This window comes from Parambassis ranga, chromosome 18, assembly GCF_900634625.1.
Source record: "Parambassis ranga chromosome 18, fParRan2.1, whole genome shotgun sequence".
NCBI lineage: Eukaryota > Metazoa > Chordata > Actinopteri > Ambassidae > Parambassis > Parambassis ranga.
This window is the reverse complement of record NC_041038.1, coordinates 12,522,596-12,535,503: the sequence shown is the minus strand read 5'-3', so window position 1 is coordinate 12,535,503 and position 12,908 is coordinate 12,522,596. Positions and strand designations below refer to the sequence as shown.

The window sequence follows — 12,908 nt, the reverse complement described above, 5'->3', positions numbered from 1 at the left end:
AGACCGCTGCTGCTGTGAGGGACGAGCAGCTGCTGCTAATCACTAATTAGCGTCTGATCGGCGCGAATGTAGGCAACGTGATGACGTCATCCGTATTAAGTACGCACAACTTCCGGGACTGAATTAGTATTGATGTTTTTATTTTTTAAATGCTTTATTTAAAGATTACAAACTCACACAAAACGTACATTTTAAAGTAAATTCACACCTTTGAAAATCCAACCTGACAACTTACTACAGCAGTGTGTATCCAGGAGTAATAATAATAATCATTATTATTAATAATAACAATAATAATTGTTGTTATTATTATTATTATTATTAATAATAATAATAATAATAATAATAATAATAATAATAATAATAATAATAATACTTTTTATAATAAAAAATAAAATAATAAAATAATAAATAATAATTTTATTTGTGATGCACTTTACATTTGATAACAAATCTCAAAGTGCCACATAAAAGCAATAAAATCAATAAATAGCAGATAAAACAACATGAAAAGATGAACCAATATAAAATAGCTTGGCTACAATAGGCAGTCATTATGTGGGTGTCCAGAAGGTCCTCCATATTCTTCACATTAGGCATTAAATCCACCTGGTTTAGGTGAGGCGCCATGCAGGGCAAGTGACCACAGCACACCTTCAGCAAAACTGTGATTGTTATCAGAGGCAGCAGCTGTCTTAAACATAAATCACAGCCAGATGTGTCCATAGTTTCCTGTCAGTGTGCTGTAGAGTGAGTGAGAGACAAACACCAGCACAGACAATCCTGCAGCCTCTGCAGCATCTGAGCCCTGCAGGGGATAATTATTCATTTGTCTTTTGCAGAAGCTTCACTTATTGGAGACCTGTTGTTTGTCTGTGAGCTCTGACCTTCATCTGGAACAGGAGATCACCAGGAAACAGAAGGAGCCAGTCAGAGGCAGCAGAGGTTACCTGAGACTTCCTGTTGACTCTGCAGACAGAAGCCTGACTGAAATATTTACTGAACATGAGTTTTCTCTGATAAGATGAGGACGGGTGGAGACGAGGACAAACCTGTTTGCTGTAAGCGATGATGTTTGTGCAGCGTTGTGAAATGATCCCAGGAGGAAAAGTGATAAACATTTGTGAGGAGTTTGCAGCCTCTGCTCTGACTCCAGACGTGTTCATCATATTCACTTCATGCGCCTCCAGAAGAAGTAGCAGAAACAAACAGTCCCGGAGCTGCAGACTCAGCTGCTGCAGACTCAGCTGCTGCAGAGGGATGATGCTTCGTTTCATTTATGGATCATGGTGCTGGCGTTCTCCATCAGGTCAAAGACTCTGCAGATCTGACCTCAGAGGTCCAGACCTGACCTCGGTCAAAGGGATTGTCCCTCAAGCTATCCTCCAAACTGAGGATATGAGACCTCGCTGTCTCCAGCAGCATCCTCCACCTCCTCCAGGTGGAGCCTCCACCTAGGTGATGTAATCCCTCCTTGTTCAGCCTTAAAGTCTCGGTGCTGTAAGGGAGGAGCATCCTCACCAGCCTGGAGGAGCACCACAAACACTGCAGCAGTTATCACAGTAACACACCACACCCCCACCAGAATCCAGCTTCCTCACAGGGTGATGCTACATGGGTGTTAGCATCCTGGCTGACCTCCAGCGGAGTTTTCATTGTGTCAGATGAAATGGTTCCGATCACAGTGTGCTGACTCAGGTCAGGAGAGCAGAGCTTTTACTTTCTCTGGAGAGGCAGCGGAGACACTTTAAGATAAATCTGGTATAAACTTAAACTTCCACTCAGACTGCTGAAGAGGCTGTTTTCATCCATCCTCCTCTTCCTCCCTGTTCTCTTTTCCCTTTTTCTGGGTTTTACATGGCTTTTCTCTGAAGTGTGTGTGTGTGTGTGTGTGTGTGGGTGGATGAGATGAGTTGTTTGTGCCATGCTCCTTTAAATCAAAGGAGAGGGGACGGCTGTGCTTTAATCATATTTCACGCCGACCTCACTTATCTTCCTCGCCCGTTGTTTAAGGCCTGTCACTGCAGATACATCAGCCTCCGTCTGACTGCTACAGTATGGAGAGTTCAGAGCAACGCACACAGCCCAGAGTACATATATATTCTGTATTCACACACAGTGAACAAATTATGTAAAAACAAAATAAGTATCTGACAGGCCGACAGCCTGTGAGAAGCTGAGGGATGCACAGAATCACAATGTCTTAACATTTCCAGAGGAAATGCCAAGGTCTAACATCTTTCATGTCCCTGCAGCGAGCAGGCAGCGAGCAGGCAGCCGGCCTGCACTTCATAACGTCTTTAATTTGTTTCTGTGACAGTACACAGCAGCCTGAAGGTTACACCGACGGGCTCCTGACCCGAAGACACCGGCTGATTCACATTCTGCACAACATCCTAAAAAACAGGCTGGGGGGACAGAAGGAGCGGAGGCAGCACCAGGGCTGTCTGTCTGTCTGTGAGCAGGTTTCACTGCACTGGGAGTAATTAATAACTAATGTCAAAGAACACAGTCAAACAGCTGAGAGGATGCATCACACAGAACAACAAAGACAGCAGCAGGGAGGACATCTTTGTAGTCCAACCAGGAGGTTTCATCTCATGTGTTCCTTCCACAAACCCCAAAAGGGATTTTAGGGATTTAAAGATAAACCTGAGATAAAGACAGGACAGCCAAAAACAACTGATCACACAACACGCCACAGAAACACAAGAATGACACAATGTAAAGAAACAAAAACGAAGAAGAGCTGAAGAGAAGGAAACAAGAGGCGGAGCTGCTCAGAGGCAGTGTCCTGAGAGCACCATCCGTCTGTCCGGTCACATGACAGCAGCCGAATGACCACCACAGAAAACACATAAAACAGGAAACCGACAGCAAGGACACACACTCAGCCATCAGTTCCACCTGACACCCGTGACATCATCACAGCGTTTGTGGGAAGAGCCTCGTTCAGATTTGTCTCATCAATCAAAGAACCTGCAGCTGCAGTTCATCTAATGGCCACAGGGGTCACTGTCAGCCAGGCTCTGCTGACTTTGAATGAATACGTTTTTGCTGCTGCTTCCTGTAACGAGTCCCTGTGTGTCGGCGGTCCGTCACCGCTCTGCCGCTCCGCCATCTTTCCTTCATGACTTATTGAACAGGCTGGTCAGCTGGACTTCCTGTGTTGCCGGTGAGAGCAGTCAGAGCCATTTGTCACGACGACTTCACCTCCGCTGGAGGAAAACAAGGATGTCAGGAAATAAATGATTGCAACCTTGATCCCAGCTGGCCACCAATCTTCCCCTCAGCAGCTGCTGAAGAGCAGCGGCAGCGACAGCCTCTGAAAGCCATACATTTCAAATGAAACAGTCGTTGTTCCCTGAGATTAATATGTCTCGTGGTAGTAACACAGGAAAGCTTGATGTACCTGTCAGAAAAATGAACGACACAGAAAGAAACACAACTTTGGAATTATCTTTGAGTGCAGCACGCTGCCTGCAGCTCTGATCTCTGGAACAGTGCAGGGAAATGAATCAGAGCACGCACCGCCTCCTGAACCATCAACCGGCCGGGCCCTGGAGGAGCGACAGATTATCTGCTGCCACATGTCCCAGTCTCACTTTATCATCAGGTGTGTTTGTACAGTGGTTGGAACGTCTGAGCGGCGCTGACCCTGTACTTTCTGCCTCCACACTGACATGGAGGACACACCAGCAGAAGCAACACAAAGCAGAACAAAGGAGAAAGAGACAGAAGAGCAGACCAGCAGGTCTCACAGCTGTCTCACATTCCTGACAACTCTCACGCCAAATCAGCCGCTGCCTGCTAGCTGTCCCTCAGCAACTGATGTTCTGGTGGTTCAGTCAGAAATCAGAAAACAAACAGGTGAAGCTGTCGTATAAAACAAGCAGAAAATCCTTCATGTCATGATCTTTTTCATTAAACACGAGCGTGGATCCACACAGAGCGCTCTGACTTTCCTCAGCACCTGTTTGCCTGCTGGTTTTACCCGATAATCCTTCACTGTCATTCACGGCCATCGTCTGCTCTCACTGTGGAAGCTGATCTAAATTGATTTGTTGTACCAATCCAGCAGAACATAATTGACCATCAGACGCTCAACATCTGAAGCAGAGATCATTTCCTCCGTCCCTGCAGGAGGCCGAAAAACAAACCCTTTTCAAATCTCATCAGACGTCTTTAAAGGTCGGCCTCACCCTGCCCCACGACACGCTGCGACGGACAGCGTGTCACAAACCCATCACACCGCTCGGCCTTTGTGATGTGGGCCGTGGCTGCGTTCTGGGAGTCATCGGGGAGTTTCATCAGCCACATCACCTCCACTCCTCCGTGTCCCGTGGCCCCTCAGGCTCCATGCTGCCTCCACTCTGTGATGTTTCCAGCAGGTGCTGCTTTTCACCGCCAGCGCTGCTCGCCACTAGTTTTCTCTGTCCTCCATCTTTTCCTTACACAGCCGGCCTGAGGAGCACCCTGAACCATAAAACTTTCCAGTGGGAAGGTTAAGCTGAGGTTTCCTCTCCATCTTCATGGCTGGCCTGAGATGTCCCGCTGAAACTTTGTCCTGCTTTCATAAATCTGACCAGGTGGCGCCCTTTCGTCCTGCTGTGGTGGTTTTCGTCCTCTTAGCCAGTGTCTGATCTGGCCTTCATCTGAACCTGACTGGCAGGTTGACAGCACAGGTTCCCTCTCGCTGGTTTCCCTCAAAGTGTGCAGTCAGGGCTCCCATCAGCCGCTGATGAGGGTTTGGAGGTACGGTGTATCTGGAGCAGAGGATGATGTCCTCAGGAGGCGGCGGGACCACTGGGGTGTGGTATTTAGCACGCCGCCTCCTGAGGTGCGAGAGCAGCATTTTCAGAGGCATCAAACTGCTGCTGACATTCTCAGACTTCAGCCTGAGGCAGTGATGACGACCTTCGCCGTCCTTCACAGACTCTGACTCCTCTTCCTCCTGTGTTTGATGAGGCTGAGGACACAGCCTGCAGACCTTCATCACTAGCGAGCTGATGCGTTCTGTGTACAGACTACAGCTGCTGCAGTCAACAGCACTGTCACTGGGGGGCGCTGTTTCCACCACCTCCTGATTTAGCTGGAGGCTGACAGGTGTGTCTCTTGTTGTCCAGCGAAGGACCAAACATCTCTACAGATCGCCACGCTTGCTGCCTCATGATGACCTCATCTTAAGATGAAGGTTATCAAAATGTATCTTAAGATGACAGAGCTCCTTCTCTCTTATGTCGGGTTGGTCTGATTTCTGCCTGTTAATATGATGGCTGGACAGTAACTCAGAGAACTGACTGTATGTCCAACAGCGAGAGGTTAACCAGTCCCGTCTGTCCCAGTCATTCTAACCTGACTCCATATCAACAGAAGGAACCGCTGAAACTATGGAAGAAATAAGTCATGAAGAAAATAATTCCATACAAATATGCAACACATCTGACATGTGGCTGGCTTTTCAAATATCAAACAAAGACTCCGCTGTGTGTCTGAACACAGAAAACGAATCAAAGATCTGGTTTCAGAAAACCAGAGACGGCCCGGGCAGAGAGCCCACTGCTCCTTCAAAATAAGAGCCCGTGCAGTGACAGGAAGCAGCTGGTGGTGATCACCTGCTGCTGTGTCTGAACACTCTCCAAGGCAAATATTGAGCTTCAGTGTGCCAACAGTCAGCTGCAGCTCCTGGTCTGCAGACTCGTCCTCACAGGCTCCCTAAGAGGCTTTCCTGACGTCTCGTTTAGACCTGAAACAGTCGATCATCAGCCAGGGAGAGGACCTAAACCTGTCTGTCCTGCTCGTCCCCGTCTTAGCACGCTGCCAGACGCAGTGACGGGACAGACTCTGTGGATCAATAAGAGACAGAGGGAGGACTCTCAAGGACGGCTGACAGAGGTGAGGAGGGGGGGAGAAGCAGTTACTGTTTTCGACGTGTGGTTTGTGGACAGATGTCCTCTGATGGGGGGACAAAAAAATGACATCACGCCACTTCTTATAAACTTATTAAAAAAAAAGACTTTACTAAATTAACACCTTCATGGTATCCACATTGTTCCTGTAGACATGTGATTTTATGGGTCCTGTCACATGACAGTTTAACCCTCTGAGGTCTACAGTGCGCCCTGCTGGCTCTGTGCCTCTCCACCACTGAGTGATCCACAGCCTGTTATCTTTAGACCTGTGTCAGTGAAAACAGGAAGTCAGATCTCATCAAGTAAGGAATGAAAGAAGGACAGAGGAAGACGCAGGACAAGGAAGAGGAGGAAGAGGGGGGCAGATTCAGTGCTGAGACAAAATCGCTTTTCAGGCTGCAGGGGGATGTTCAGGTGGATGTTCGGGTGGATGTTCAGGTGGATGTTCAGGTGGAGTCCTCCATAATAGGCACCAAAGGGAGAAGCAGCAGCCACACACACACACACACACTGCCACCAGTCCCCCAGCTTCCAGAGACAGATAGTTATCAGGTCTCCTTGTATTGATTTCTCTTGCAGAGGTATTTACGGGGAGAAAAGAAATACAGTTATTGTCCTCGGGGCAGCGAGCCTATTTATCTGCTTTAACTGGCCCGCGGTGCTTTTTAACCACCTCAGTGCTGACAGGAGGTGACAGTGAAGGACTGGGAGAGCACGGGCGTCATGCAGAGTGCTAATGATCCGTCTGTCCAGGCTGAGGTTCTGATTCCTACTCTGGTCGGACAGACAGATGGAGGGACGGATGATGGACAGGCGGACATGAACATGTGATTATGAGATGACCAACAGTCCTCCACCGCCGTGCTTGACAGTGTGTATGTTTGGTTTTCAGCAGACATGCTGGTGAGCATCAAGACCAAACCACTCCACTCTGGTCTCATTGGTCCACAGGACATCGTTCAGCTGCAGTCACTCTGCTTCTATGTGCTTCTTTCTCCTGGTGACTATTCAAACAAACTAGAGCTGGTGAAGTGATTTGAATCTCTTTATTGACGCTGGATTCATGATTCCAAGTTCTACATGGACCTGAACCATGTGAATCTCCTGGCTGCTGGTGACACTAACTCTACCCAGCTGCTGGCATGTAGCAGATACAATCACTGCTTAACAGTCCAGAAACGTCATAAATTAGCAAATATGCACCTCTACTGCCTGTAGACACAGCAAACACACAGCACACTCATGTGGAGTAGATCAGTCCAGGTTCAGTAACTCACTGACTCAATGACTCAATGACTAATTGACTGACTCAATGACTAACTGACTAATTGACTCAATGACTAATTGACTGACTCAATGACTGACTCATTGACTTAATGTCTAACTGACTCAATGACTGACTCAATGATTAACTGACTTAATGTCTAACTGACTCAATGAATGACAGACTTAATGACTAACTGACTAATTGACTCAATGACACTGATTTACTTTTTGACTCAATGACTATCTGACTCACTGACTTAATGACTAACTAACTTTTTGACTCAATGTCTCATTGACTCACTGACTTAATGACTAACTTTTTGACTCAATGACTGACTCATTGACTCAATGATTAACTGACTCAATGACTGCATGGATGTCTGAGGATACAGGGGGCGCTCTGCTTGTCCTCCATGTTTCTGTCCCTGACATAAAATGATGTAAACTGTGGTAACTCCTGCCCACATGTGTCCTGAACAGATTACATTGTCTGTCCATCGTCGTCTGTCAGCACAGCATGTCCTGGATTTGGTCCCTCAAAGTTCATCATACCAGCAGCCATGACAGTAAAACCCTGTCACGCCAGCGTGTGGCACTGCAGAGCCGCAGTGTCATTTGTGTAGTGATTACAGTGTGTCATCAGAGACATAATTGATTCTAGCTTCAGTTCAGAGTGTGACTGACTGAGTATTGATCAGTGAGGTGCCTTCAGGGACTCGGCCGTGACGAGTCTCACACACTGAGACCTTCCATGTCTCTGCAGGCGGCTGTGGCCCCGCCTACCACCTGCGACCCCCAGAAACCCCCAGGCACGAGTCAGCTGTTCTGTAGACAAACTGTGCAATGAATCCTGGGAAATGTTGTTGCTGTCGTTGGACATGGGACAGCCTCTCCACTCTGAGTCTCCTTTCAATGTGCCCTTCATAGAAAGCAGCCTCTGAGACAGCAGGAAGATACCATCTGTCCGGGAGATGCCAACTAAACTGTATTTCAAAAGGCCAGCGTCCCTCCTACAGCCTGTTGATATCTGAGTCAGCACACACACACAAACACACACACACACAGAGACTCGTACAGACTCACACTCACATACACCGACTCACTCACACACTGACACACACACACAGATACAGATATACACACACAGACTCACAGACACACAGACTCACCCACACACACACAGACACAGCTACACACACACGCAGACTCACACACACAGACACACACACACTGACACACGCACAGATACACACACACACACACAGACACAGCTACACACACGCAGACTCACACACACACAGACACACACACACTGACACACGCACAGATACACACACACAGACTCACACACACACACTGACACACACACAGACACACGCACAGATACACACACACAGATACAGCTGAACACACACACACAGACTCACACAGATACAGATACACACACACACACACACACAGACTCACACACAGACTCACACTCACACACACTGACACACACACACAGACTCTCACACACACACACACACACACACTCACACACACAGACTCACACACAGACTCACATTCACACACACAGACTCACACACAGACTCACACACAGACTCACACTCACACACACAGACTCACACACAGACTCACACACAGACTCACACTCAGAGTCCATGTCAATAATGAGCAGCTCCTCAGTGTTTCCACATCAAACTGAATGTCTTACTCAGATTCATCGTGCTGCCTCCCCGGCTCTCCTCACTTCATTATCTTCACTGATCTGACGGGTTCAGGATCCACTTTGATGCCGCAGTCGTACTCTGTTTCGCTCTGTTAGGCAGTAACGTGTTTTCTGACAGCAGACTCTTCAGACAAGATGATAATTATGATTTTCCACAGGATAATAGCTCATTAGACGTTGCTGATTGATGCCGTGCTCTGAGGAGGAGGAGACGTGATGACATGAGACAGGAGGACACTATTCCTGGATCCTGATCCAGTTTGTCCCCCTCATTTCTGAGGTGATCACCCGAGGGTCAGGTTTTTGGGAACCTAAGATCCAGTTCTTTGTTGTTTTTATCCTGACACAGCTCCAACTCCAGCTGACCACCAGCCTGCTCCCATCGGGCCTAGTGGGTTCTTCAGTTGGTGAGTCACAGTCAGCGGGCCTCCACCAGATGCTCCTCAGTCTCCAATCGGCTTTCACAGGACCTGCCTCACACGATGTTCTGGAGAAACCCTTGACCCTTGACCCCTTGACAGTTGGGAATAACAGGAAACGTACAGTTAAATCTACACAAACACTTCTGTGATAATAAGCCTGCATAAGGAACTCATGGGGAAGTAGGACTGTGACTTTGCTTTGATCAGGATGCGTGTCGTGTTGTTCTGAGTAAAGATCTCCGTCTCCACAGACTTATTCTACACCCAGGTCCTGCTGACATCTCCACTTATGTTGTTGCAGGATCTGGTTCAGATGTTTTTCAGATGCAGCTGCAACACTTACTGTAAAAGGATGAGACGGACTGATCGCAGCGTGTTCAATGACAGGTTCAATCACTGACGTCAGAGTTAGAAAGACAACAACACCCAGAGGACAACAACAACCACAACAACAACACCCAGAGGACAACAACACTCAGAGGACACCAACACCCAGAGGACAACAACAACAACCACAACAACACTCAGAGGACAACAACAACCACAACAACAACACCCAGAGGACAACAACACTCAGAGGACACCAACACCCAGAGGACAACAACAACAACCACAACAACACTCAGAGGACAACAACAACCACAACAACAACACCCAGAGGACAACAACACTCAGAGGACACCAACACCCAGAGGACAACAACAACAACCACAACAACAACACCCAGAGGACAACAACAACCACAACAACAACACTCAGAGGACAACAACACTCAGAAGACAACAACACTCAGAGGACAACAACACTCAGAGGACACCAACACCCAGAGGACAACAACACCCAGAGGACAACAACACTCAGAAGACAACAACACTCAGAGGACACCAACACTCAGAGGACAACAACACCCAGAGGACAACAACAACAACCACAACAACAACAGCTCTCACCCCATCCAATACACACACACACACATACATACACACACAGACTCAGTGAATAATTCAGTGAGGGATTGGGGTTTCAGGACAGAGCAGCAGTGCCACCTGCTGGTAGGACTGAAGCGCTGCATATGAGCCGGCAGGATGTGAAGCACCTGTCACCTGTGAGTCATGTGACCCAGCAGGCAGGTCGGTCTGAGCTGTGAATGAACACATGTACACAACACACTGATTCCCCAAACCAATCTACATACACAATAAACACAATAACTGACGTTAACCCCCTAATCTAATTTAACCCAACAAAAAGGAAGGAAACAAATTAACCCCTTCCAGCCTCCCCTCTCTCTCCAGCCCGATGGTTGATCCTCCACAGCAGACCTCCATCAGGGCTCAGGAACACTCACAAGAACCCATACAAAGCCAACAAGCCAATCCATCCATATAGGAATCAAATGTAATGACATAAATACACAGAGGCCCCTGAACGACTGAGCCTGCAGCTCCCTCACAATGATAATAAGTGTTTTTTATTTATTAAGTCAGTTTACTTAAAGCAGAGGCTCAGCTCACTGGGATAACCTCTGACCTCTGACCTCTGGTCACATCCAGCATGTGTGTGTGTGTAATCTGCCGTCAGTTCCTGCTGTGCAGGTTCAGGCCTCCAGGTGGCAGCAGCAGGCTGCTCTCCCTCATGTCTGTCAGACGAAGATCAGTGTGACAGCAGCAGGCGGAGAGGACTGTTCATTTACTGTGTGTCGAATAAAATGCAGCTAAAGGAACAGAATGATGTTTCATTCGTTAACACTCAGAGACAGAACGAGCCTGCGCAGATACGTTCACAGACCGTCGGCTTCTTCATCACAGCAGACCTCAGTCAGTCCCGTCATCATCTCAGTGGCGTGGGATCACCGCACGGAGCGTGTGTGTGCGCACAACAGTAGAACAGCAGGGGGCGCCAGAGTCTTACTGTAAACTGGAGCTGTATGTGTAGCCTCACTCATCACAGAAAAGCATGGCTTTCCCACAGTCCCTGAATGCATCCTGTGTGAAAACTTCAAACATCATAGTGCTTTATGCTACGTCTGTCTCCAGGTCCCACACTAACTTCCTGTAACAGCCTGATGACCTCACACTGTAACATCCAGTTAATAATAAGGTCAAAGGTCAGAGGGTCAGTCCCCACCGACCGACAGCAGGAGTAGCAGGATTATGACTGCTGCCATTGAGTGGGTTCTGGGTGGACTCGCACCAACATGGTGGCAGCCTCCCTCCCACACAGGCAGCGTCTGTGTGTCCGTCACAGTGTGACAGTCATGGGTCAAAGGTCACGGTGCCATGTTAATGTCCTGACTCATGAGCGAGTGAAACTCTAGCACGAGGACGGCCTGAGAGTGAACCAGCAGAGGTCACGTTAACGCAGCCGCCTGCTTTGTTGCAGGTTGGAGCCACTTTGGGAAACTTTCCCCTTTTTCCTGTCTGTGTCATTGACCCATTTATTTTCTGTTACACACACACACACAGCGGGCTGCTCTGTGGACAGGTCACGTGGTGCTCCTCCATCGATCAGAGGAAAAAGGAAAGCTCCTGTTACACTATAAATACTCTGGATGCCCTTGTGTTCTCCTCCATCCTTACAGCCCCCACACCTCCTCCACCTCCTCCACCTCCGTTCCTCTGCTTTCTCAGTTATTTCTGTCTGGATCTATACACTCTGCTCAGCCTGGTGTCAGGTGGCTGGACGGACCAACAGGTGACACACTGACGTGTTTATGTCCTGTTGTTGCTCCATCACAGCCGAGTCAGAGTCTCAGGTTCTGTTTCAGAAGTGCTGCCTTCAAAACATTCAGCCTGAGCCTCAGGTATGTCTTCAGACCAGGTCCAAGGCTCCTCCTGAGCCCAGAAACACTTCAGGCTGGACCTCCTGATGCAGGCTGGGGATGCTGGGAGTGATTTTTACACGTTAGAGGAGCAGCATTTACACCTCCTGCTTGAAGCTGGTCCTCCCTTAACGATGGTCCAGCGGTCCTCTGGCTCATCATTTACTGTAGGTTTCTTTCTGCAGAGCTCTGCGGAGCACTCTGTGAAGACCTTTGGGTGATACCTCTGAGCTTCAGTTACAGAGGCTGGAAGTCAGATGTGGATGACATCACCATGGAGCTGATGGGTGGAGGCTCCGGCCTCCTCATTAATGCATGATGACTGTCAGAGGATAGTTGCTGCAGTGTGGAGAGGTGAGGCTGTGGTGGAGGACGGAGTCTCTGCTCGTCTTCATACACGATGGAGGTGAAGGAGTTTCCTGTCTGGGTCTCTGTAAAGCACTCCGAGACAATTCTGTAAAACACGGTATCCATAAAGTGGAATTTAATTAAAGTGTCGCAGACGTGTTTATAGTTTGCAGTCTGCACACACGCACACACACACGCACACACACGCACACACACACACACACACACCTCAGAGCCAGCAGCTTGGTTCAGGATAAATAATTTAATGTGGTTACACTGACGATATGTTGCACCCACACGCACAAAGAAACACAAAACAACAACCCCCCCACCCCCACAGTGAGATCCATGACAAACAAAACAACAAATCAAACATCATTGTGATATTGTTCAGTACAGCACACACA

At 48.2% G+C, this 12,908-nt stretch overlaps 1 protein-coding gene across 9 annotated transcripts in view; it reads right to left on the bottom strand.

The window, feature by feature from the left end:
* Window positions 1–12,744: 12,744 nt before the first annotated feature.
* The window catches only part of rnf123 (ring finger protein 123), a 45,754-nt gene continuing 45,590 nt past the window's right edge, over window positions 12,745–12,908 (bottom strand). For all 9 annotated transcript variants that reach the window (XM_028428899.1, XM_028428903.1, XM_028428906.1 and 6 more), the window contains one exon: window positions 12,745–12,908. This exon is cut by the window's right edge and continues 1,242 nt beyond it. The gene's annotated coding sequence lies outside the window, so the exon portion shown is untranslated.